Here is a 9,080-nt window from a genome sequence, read left to right as displayed (position 1 = left end):
TCCGTCAAACGACGCACGGATTAAATCCTACGGATTAAACAAAAGGGCATCACGACAAAATATCTCGCGAAATAACTTACTCAAAAGCTAAAACTAAATGCACGGAAAAATCCATGGGATTTTTCTACCCCGGAAACATATAAAATAAGTGGGGTTTGCAACACAAAATAAAGTCACACATTAATGCGAGATAATACCTCGATACGGGAAAATAACCTACCGACAAAACCCTACACGGAAAAATACGAGTGATCGCTCTAAATACGTAGAAATATGGTCCCTAAAACATGGACATTAAATCTATGCATACGGACAGTCCGGACACGCACGAGAAATAAATACGGGCACTAACCTAATGGGACAGCACGGTAAACAGAGCATTTGGCACGTTAAACTACGTTAAATAAATATGCAAGTTTCAAATTCGTACTCTACGCGCGAAACTACCCCAAAACGATATAAAATACGCGTCGTTCCGACTTACGGTTTAAAATCTACGGACGTTCTAAGATATACCTATTTTCTGGAATATAAACAAATCCGAAAAACAACCTAAATCCTAACGGGCCGAATTGGAGGTGCAACATAGCAGCACAGTGCCTGGGGCGGGGGATAAGCTCACCTCGGGCCGAATCAGACCGGCCTGGTGGAGTGGGCCGAGGAGCGAGGCCGAAGGAGATGGGCCACCAGGCTGGTAGGCGGGCCCGCGGGGCACCACGCGAGGTGAGCGGCAGGGTCGGCTCCTCCCGTCGCCCGCTGGAGCGAGGCCAGGCCATGGCGGCGGTGCACCTCCTACCGGCTGGTGTGGGCACAGGGCCATGGCGACCGGGAACGGGCAGATCCGTAGGTCGAGGACCCGGATCCGGCGTCCTTTGGCGGCGACAGCAAGGCGAGGCCCGACGACGGGCACGACCGGCACCTGCACAGGGGTAGGAAGAGAGGTGAGGGAGAGAGGGGCCGAGGGGAGAGGAAGAAGCAGAGGAGCAAGGGAGAAGCTCCGGCCTGGGGTCGCCAGCGATGGCTTCTCGCCGGAGTGGCGCGGCGACGAGGGTCGGACGGCACACGCGGTGCAGAGCTCGGGCACAGGAGCCATGGGGGGAGGGGCGAGGGAGCTTGGGAAAATCGGGCAGACGGCGGCGCGGACGACCCGGGCTCGGGCGGGCCTGCGATGGGCTTCGCGGGCCCGGCGGCGCCGGCAGGGGAGAGAGGTGGGGCGGCGCGGCTAGGGTTAGGGTTAGGGCGCGGATCCCGAGGAGGATTAGGGGGGCGCCCAGAATAGGCAGGGAGGGGTGTTTAAATAGGGAAAGGGGCTAGGGTGCAGGGTATCTGGGGGTTTTTCGACCCTCCGGACACGTTCGTGCGGTCCGATCGGAGAGGCGGGTTAGGGTTAGGTGTGTGGAGTGGCGTTGGCTAAGATGAGAGGAAGTGGTGCGGTGCGGCATCGACTTTTAAAACATCGACAGCCGTCCGACGAATAACCGAAGACGGTGCCGCTACGGTCGACCGTTCGGGTACCAGGCGGTCTCCGATCGCGATGAAATTCGACACGCAGCCTGGCTATAACTAATCGCGACCGCGTGCCAAGTTTCACCTAGATCAGAGAAAGTTCTAAACGCACTTTAAAAACAGGGTTTCGACGGTGCCACGGACGCGTGCGTGTGCGGTTGGACTCAGACCGGACAACGACGAGAACCGGCAACTACTAACGGATGCAAGTTTTGAAAACGGGCGGCAACGGGATGCCGATCCAATGCTGATGATGCGCATGATGCGATGATGATGCGACAAATAAAAATAGACACACGACGAAAACGGAAAGAGAGGGGAATCTTCTGGAACGTCGGCATCGGGCTGTCACAACACATCCCCATTGAGGTGACCTAGTGACTATTCGAAAATTCTCCGTTCTCTTTTGCGATTCGAAAAGGTTTGTCGAAGAGACTTGATCAACCTCATTGACGGATTTTCTTTCGATGACCATGAGATGGATGAATCGAGGAGTCACAAACCTCTGTTCCAAGCTTTCACTTTAGGTTGGTTAGAAGAAAAATGATAGATTTAGTTTAGTTTTCCCAGTTTTCTGTTTTAGTGTCCGAAAGAAAAGTACCCGAAAATAAAAGTTCTCCGAACGTCCTGAAAATCAAGTATGTTTTTTCTGGATTTTTTGAAAAATACTGAGACGAAGAGCTTGTCTGGGGGCTGCACCAGTGGGACACAAGCCCTGATGGCGCAGGCACCCCCTTGGCCGCGCCACCCAAGCTTCTGGGGCCCACAGGCACCCCCTCCACTCATTCTTGCTCTCATATGGTTCTCCTACCTCCAGAAAAAATCGTGTCGTAGCTCAAACACGTGTTCTTGCTCCTCTTGCTGGGGTTTTCGATCTCTTTGCTCAAATCACCATTCTCCGAACTGTTTTGGGGAAATTACTCCTTGGTAAGTGACTCCTCCATTGGTCCAATTAGTTTTTGCTCTAGTGCCTTATACTTCGCGTATTTTTGCTGCCTTGGTGACCATATTCTTGAGCTTTGCATGCTAATTTTAGCTGGTCCCAAGTAGTTTTGATGCATAATATGACCTCTAGGCACTTGTGGGAGTAGTTTCTACTACTTTAGTTGAGCCTTGTTCACTTTTCCTTTGGGTCACTGAAAATTTCAGAAAAGGAAGATGTCCAGGAGAAACTATCATGGTGGTTCCTCAAGCAAGAGAGGTCCCCGTCTTGCGATTCGGGAGCCTGATCCTTACCAACCAAGGGACGCGCAGGTACAACCATGTGAATGGCCTTCTGATGAATTTATGATTGAGGCAGGTTTCAAAGATGAGTTTGATACACTTGTTCACAACGTCGGACTCGAAGAATTCATCTCCGATAAATGTGAATAGTATGTTGCTCTCACTGCCTCTTTTGTTCCTAGATTCAAATTTTCAGCTGGCCGTGAGACATCGGTACTGTTTGATCTCTATGATAAACCGTATACCATGGATTTAGAGGATTTCAATAGAATTTGCAAAATACCTATTTGGGGTAGCCTTAATGATCCTCCTAAATCTTCGGTTAGAGATTTTTACTCTGGTATTACTGTTGGAGAAACTAGAGACATTACACAAGCTACCATGGGGAGTATTCATTTTCCTGCCTTGCATTACTTTGCCCTCTTCATAGGCAGATGCATTAATGGCAAGATTGAGCATTGTCACCTCTGCGCACCCGACCTTAGTATCCTTAAGAGCGCAGTGACGGGTGACAAAAGTTTCAACATGGGAGCTATTATAGAAAGGAGGCTGAACAAGAATGCTAACGAAGGGGATTTCTTTGGTGGGATCTATGCCACTCGCATAGAAAATTTTCTTGGAGCACCCATCCGCGAAGGAGATCCCCGCTCCATACAACTTTCCTTGACCGCGTCGCTTTGACACGCTACCAGTTCCTTGAGAGGATGACGAATCCCTCCTATACCGTTTGATATTTAACAGGCAGCGTGTTTTCCATATTACCCTTCCTGCTCCTGCCTTCTTTGACTTTCAGGTAAAATGGAGATATTACATAACCAGAGGAGAGGAATAGGAGTATGAGAGGGAGGCAAAGGAGGCTCGTCTCCGTGAGGCAGCTATTCAGGCAGTGGCTGCAGCGCTCCCGTATAACCCCCATTATGATTTTGGGTTTCGCCAGGACCATCCTTGGGAGTAGACCAACTTAGGCCAAAAGCCTAAGCTTGGAGGAGTACTTGTTCTCACCGACTTTACATGCTTGCTTATGCTTTCACTTTGTTAGACGGTGTTCACACTTTTCCACTGTATCATCCATGCTAGTTTATTTCCTTCTTCTCGTTTTCGTTTTGTGTGTCTGTCTAGTTTGAGAAAAACCCAAAATGATTGTCTTTTTCTTCTTTTGCTTGTTGGGAGCTTTCCCGTGTAAATAGTTTTCTTTTTTCTTTGGGGTCAAGGTAGAAGATATTGGTTACAATGTTTAGTGGCTCTTGCATGCATACCTGTTTAGCTGTCATAGAGCCATATTACTTTGTCTTCTCCTTTGTGTTTGCTTGCAAATTCCAGCTTTAGTCCAATGCACAAGCATGCTTATTATTGTTCACATCGTTCGGTCGTGCAAGTGAAAGGCAATAATGACGATATATGATGAAGCGACTGAGCCTGGAAAAGCTGGTATGAACTCAATCTATTTTGTTTTTGTAAATATAACTAGCTCATCATACCTGATTCAGCATTGTTGTGAGAGAAACATGTTTGCAATGACAACTTAGAGATTATAGTTGCTTATGCCATGCTTACTTAGCTAAGAGCTTATAATGGTTTGTCTTGGATGCTCACATGAATTTTGAGATGATTGTGTTGTAGTATGATAGGATGGTATCCTCCTTTGAATGATTCAAGTAGCTTGACTTGGCGCATGTTCACGCATGTAGTTGAAACAAAATCAACATAGCCTCTATGATGTTCATGTTCATGGTGATTTATGTCCTACTCATGCTTGCACTCAATGTTAGTTAATCTCAATGCATTTTGATGACTGTTGTCGCTCTCTAGTTGGTCGCTTCCCAGTCTTTTGCTAGCCTTCACTTGTACTAAGCGGGAATACTACTTGTGCATCCACTTCCATAAACCCAAAGTTGTTCCATAGGAGTCCACCATACCTACCTATGTGCGGTATCTACCTGCCGTTCCAGGTAAATTTGCATGTGCCACTCTCTAAACCTTCAAGAAATAATCTGTTTTGCATGCTCGAACCGCTCATGTGGTGACAGAGGGCTATTGGTATCTTCCATGCTAGGCGTGTTATCCTCGATATGTGTTTATTCACTATCATTCACGAGATAGGGGCCGGTAATTGGAATTCCCAGTTCCATGCTCAAATCGAAAAGATAATTGCAAACAAAACTCCCCCGGGATTGATGTTGGTATGGAGGGTACCCGAGGATTCGGCTAGCCGTGGAGTGTGATTGATTGGTGGAGGGGGAGTCAAAACTTTACTTTTCTGTTTGGGAACCGCCTATAGCATGTGTAGCGTGGAAGATGTTGAGAACTCTTAGTCATTGCGTTGACAATGAAAGCATGCCACCCAAAATTATTATCTCTGTTTTCAAAGCTTGAGCTCTGGCACCTATGCAAATCAATGCTTCCCTCTGCGAAGGGCCTGTCTATTTATGTTCCTGTTGAGTCATCCTCCTCTTACAAAGCACCAATTAGAGAGCACCTCTGTCATTTTTATGCTTTGCTTTTAACTGTGTTGAGTATGACTGTGACTGGATCTTCTTTGCCATGAATTACAACATTTAGTCAGCCCTTGGTCTTTAAAGGTGCTCTGCATTTATGTTTTGTGGTCTCAGAAGAGCTAGCGAGATACCATCTATTCGTACTGTGTCATGTTGTTTTGATTGAAGTGTTGACATTTGAGGCTTATTATTATTTGCTCGCTAGTTGATTATGCCATTGATATGAGTTTACCGTGAGACCTAGATGTCATTTGCTTATGTGGTTTACTTTTGATCTTGCTAAAATTCTGGTTATGAGTTAGACACAGTTGCAATAACAAGATCAAACAGAATTCGTCAAAGTTTTTCTTTTGTCTCTTTCAGTTTGTCAACTGAACTGCTTGAGGACAAGCAAGGCTTTAAGCTTGGGGGAGTTGATACGTCTCCGTCGTATCTACTTTTCTGAACTCTTTTGCCCTTGTTTTGGACTCTAATTTGCATGATTTGAATGGAACTAACCCGGACTAACGCTGTTTTCAGCAGAATTGCCATGGTGTTGTTTTTGTGTAGAAATAAAAGTTCTCGGAATGACCTGAAAATTTATGGAGAATTTTTCTAGAATTAATGAAAAATACGTGCACAAAGATCCACCGGAGGGGGGTGAGCTAGTGGGCCACAAGCCCAGGGGCTGCAGCCACCCCCCTGGCCGCGCCGTGAGGGCTTGTGGGGCCCACGAGGCTCCACCGCCTCCAAACTCAGCTCTATATATTCTGTTTCGCCCAGAAAAAAATCAGAGAGAAGGATTCATCACGTTTTACGATACGGAGGCGCCGCCACCTCCTGTTCTTCATCTGGAGGGCAGATCTGGAGTCCGTTCTAGGCTCCGGAGAGGGGAAATCGTCGCGATCGTCATCATCGACCTTCCTGCATCGAAAATTCCATGATGCTCTTCACCGTTCGTGAGTAATCTCATCGTAGGCTTGCTGGACGGTGATGAGTTGGATGAGATCTATCATGTAATCGAGTTAGTTTTGACGGGGATTGATCCCTAGTATCCACTATGTTGTGAGATTGATGTTGCTACTACTTTGCCATGCTTAATGCTTGTCACTAGGGCCCGAGTGCCATGATTTCAGATTCGAACCTATTATGTTGTCGCCAATATATGTGTGTTTTAGATCCTATCTTGCAAGTTGCAGTCACCTACTATGTGTTATGACCCGGCAACCCCGGAGTGACAATAGCCGAAACCACTCCCGGAGATGACCATAGTATGAGGAGTTCATGTATTCACCAAGTGTTAATGCGATGGTCCGGTTATTTATTAAAAGGAGAACCTTAATATCCCGTAGTTTCCATTAGGACCCCGTTGCCACGGGAGGGATGGACAATAGATGGCATGCAAGTTCTTTTCCCTAAGCACGTATGACTACATACAGAATACATGCCTAAATTAGATTGACGAACGAGAGCTAGTTACTTATCTCTCCGTGTTATAGCTGTTACATGATGAATCACATCCAGCATACTCATTCATCACCGATCCACTTCCTACGAGTCTTTTACTACTGGTCCTTGCTACGTTACTTTGCTGCTGTTGTCACTACTACTGTTACTTACTGCTGCTGTCACTACTGATGTTCCTTGCTACTGTTGTCACTACTGCTGTTACTTGCTACTTTGTTGTTACCTGTTGCAAGACTTTTCTGGAGCCGTAGCCGGGGAAGCATTATTCTCAAGAATAGTCCCCCGTCAATGTGTTATACTGGCGCCATTGATACAACAAGTTAGGAATAGTCTGTCGTCAACAGATCATTTTCTCACACCATTGCTATCATACCACTTTGCTACTGATACTTTGCTTGAAGACACTAATCTATCAGGTGTGGTTGAAATTGACAAGCTCAAATGTTAATACTTGAGAATATTCTTTCGCTTCCCCTTATGTTGAATCAATAAATTTGAGTTGAATACTCTACCCTCGAAAACTGTTGCGATCCCCTACACTTGTGGGTTATCATCTCGTTATAAATGCTCTCAGTCCTCCGTCTAGCGTGGCCTCGGCCCTCCCATCGCGTCACAACAAGCTACGCGACGGGTGCATGAAACTAGCTAAGAGCGTCTCTAGCAGACCCCATAAACTGGTCAAACCCATAAAAAACGAGGTGTTCAGAATTTCGGTCGGAAAAATAACATCTAGCAGAGCTGTAAAACTTGTTCGGCCCTTAAACTTTTTAAGGGGCTTAATCCATCCACGAAAACCTTATATGTATGATTTTGAAGGCAACGTATAGTTCAATCCGTAAACCGGTCAAACCTCTTTGGAGCAGACGCCGCGGAACTGGCCAGAATGTACCTGGAACTCACCAGAATCCATCGCCGCACGTTGGAAGAAGTCACTACTCGCCAGAATTTGCCGCCGTCGATCGGAATTGCGGTCGGTTCGACCTCCACTGCCGATGCGAGGCCATCCACAGGCAGGGTGGAGCAGGCCACCAGTGGACCAAATCAGGATGGGGAGACACCGGAGAAGAGCAAGGCAGGGATGGGGGAGCTCGCGCGGACACGTCAGGGAACGCGCACGCGCCCATGGGTAGTGTCGTGCTCTAATCGGGGATAGTCGGGCGCGACAAGGAGCGCGCGGTTAGGGCGGACGGCCCAGGGCTCGTCCACTGTATGCTTGGCCCGGAACGGGGAGTGCCGGGACGAGACAGGGGCGAGGCGGGCGGCGCCGGGACCAGCCAGGGCGCCAGGGCGCCAGGGCGAGGAGAGTCGTGGCCGGAGACGGACTCGCCGGGACGAGAGGAAAAAATAATTGAGATACAATACAATGGTAAAATGAGGAAGTATCTAATGACTATTTCTCACAATCCTCAAATCATTTTCACCTTTTCCAAAGAGCACTGAAACAAGACATTTTTCGTGATTTATCTCTTTATCATTCGTCAAGTCTTCCTAAGGTTATTATTGTGTGCAGTATAATATCGATTGATGATTAAACATATTTCATCTGTAATTGTTTTATATAGAGAAAATCAATGACAATTGATAACGTAATCGAACAATTGTTTAGTGTTACTCATTGCACTCGCAAAGTCGTAGTTATATTACTCTTACAATTGAAATGTGTGTGCCTTATGGTTCCGTATCAAAGCACGAGCACTATACTAGTTGTGGTACACGCTACTCGTGTTGGAAATATGCCCTAGAGGCAATAATAAATTGGTTATTATTATATTTCCTTGTTCATGACAATCGTTTATTATCCATGCAAGAATTGTATTGATTGGAAGCTCAAATACATGTGTGGATACATAAACAACACACTGTCCCTAGTGAGCCTCTAGTTGACTAGCTCGTTGATCAAAGATGGTCAATGTTTCTTGGCCATAGACAAGTGTTGTCACTTCATAACGGTATCACATCATTAGGAGAGTGATGTGATGGACAAGACCGCAACTATGAACGTAGCATATGATCATGTCACTTTATTGCTACTCTTTTCTGCATGTCAATGTATATGTTCCTATGACCATGATATCATGCAACTCCCAGACACCGGGGGAGTACCTTATGTGTATCAAATGTCGTAACGTAACTGGGTGACTATAAAGGTGCTCTACAGGTATCTCCGAAGGTGTCTTTTGGGTTGGCGTGAATCAAGACTGGGATTTGTCACTCCGTGTGAGGGAGAGGTATCTGAGGGCCCACTCGGTAATACAACATCACAACAAGCCTCGCAAGCAACGTGACTAAGGAGTTAGTCATGGGATCTTGTATTACGGAACGATTAAAGAGACTTGTCGGTAACGAGATTGAACTAGATATGGAGATACCGACGATCGAATCTCGGGCAAGTAACATACCGATGGACAA

The sequence above is a fragment of the Hordeum vulgare genome, chromosome 7H (genome assembly GCF_904849725.1).
Source record: "Hordeum vulgare subsp. vulgare chromosome 7H, MorexV3_pseudomolecules_assembly, whole genome shotgun sequence".
Taxonomy (NCBI): Eukaryota; Viridiplantae; Streptophyta; class Magnoliopsida; order Poales; family Poaceae; genus Hordeum; species Hordeum vulgare.
The sequence above is the reverse complement of the archived record's forward strand: the minus strand, read 5'-3'. Positions refer to the sequence as shown.